Source organism: Bison bison, unplaced genomic scaffold (genome assembly GCF_000754665.1).
Source record: "Bison bison bison isolate TAMUID 2011002044 unplaced genomic scaffold, Bison_UMD1.0 scf7180017864289, whole genome shotgun sequence".
Lineage (NCBI taxonomy): Eukaryota > Metazoa > Chordata > Mammalia > Artiodactyla > Bovidae > Bison > Bison bison.
Genome location: NW_011494861.1, coordinates 4,367,932 through 4,368,708, shown reverse-complemented (window position 1 = coordinate 4,368,708; position 777 = coordinate 4,367,932).

The window sequence follows — 777 nt, the reverse complement described above, 5'->3', positions numbered from 1 at the left end:
GTTTTTCCAGTGGTCATGTATGGATGTGAAAGTTGGACTGTGAAGAAGGCTGAGCGCCAAAGAATTGATTGATGCTTTTGAACTATGGTGTTGGAGAAGAATCTTGAGAGTCCCTTGGACTGCAAGGAGATCCAACCAGTCCATCCTAAAGGAGATCAGCCCTGGGTGTTCTTTGGGAGGACTGATGCTAAAGCTGAAACTCCAGTACTTTGGCCACCTCATGCGAAAAGTTGACTCCTTGGAAAAGACTTTGATGCTGGGAGGGATTGGGGGCAGGAGGAGAAGGGGATGACAGAGGATGAGATGGCTGGATGGCATCACCGACTCGATGCACATGAGTTTGAGTGAACTCCGGGAGTTGGTGATGCACAGGGAGGCCTGGCATGCTGCGGTTCACTGGGTCGCAGAGTCGGACACGACTGAGCGACTGAACTGCACTGAACTGAAGTGACTTAGCACGCAGCACGCAGTGTCTTCAAGGTCATACGAGCATAGACAGAGATTTGAAGCTGTCTGGTGGAGACACGGCCATAGCCTGTTCTCCCACCCCTAAATCACTTCTTCTGGAGATTAAAAATTGGGGGCACCACGCCGCTCCTTCTACAGATGGAGAAATGCGAGGCCTAGGGAAGTCAAGTGATCAGTTCCAGGTCCCACGGCTTGTGCCAGAATCTGACGAGGAGCCAGCAACTCGGCTCCACAACACAACGACTTTCCTCGGCCCTCCCGTGTCCAGGAAGGCGGCCCGGCCCCTACGACGCACAAGAGATTGCAGAG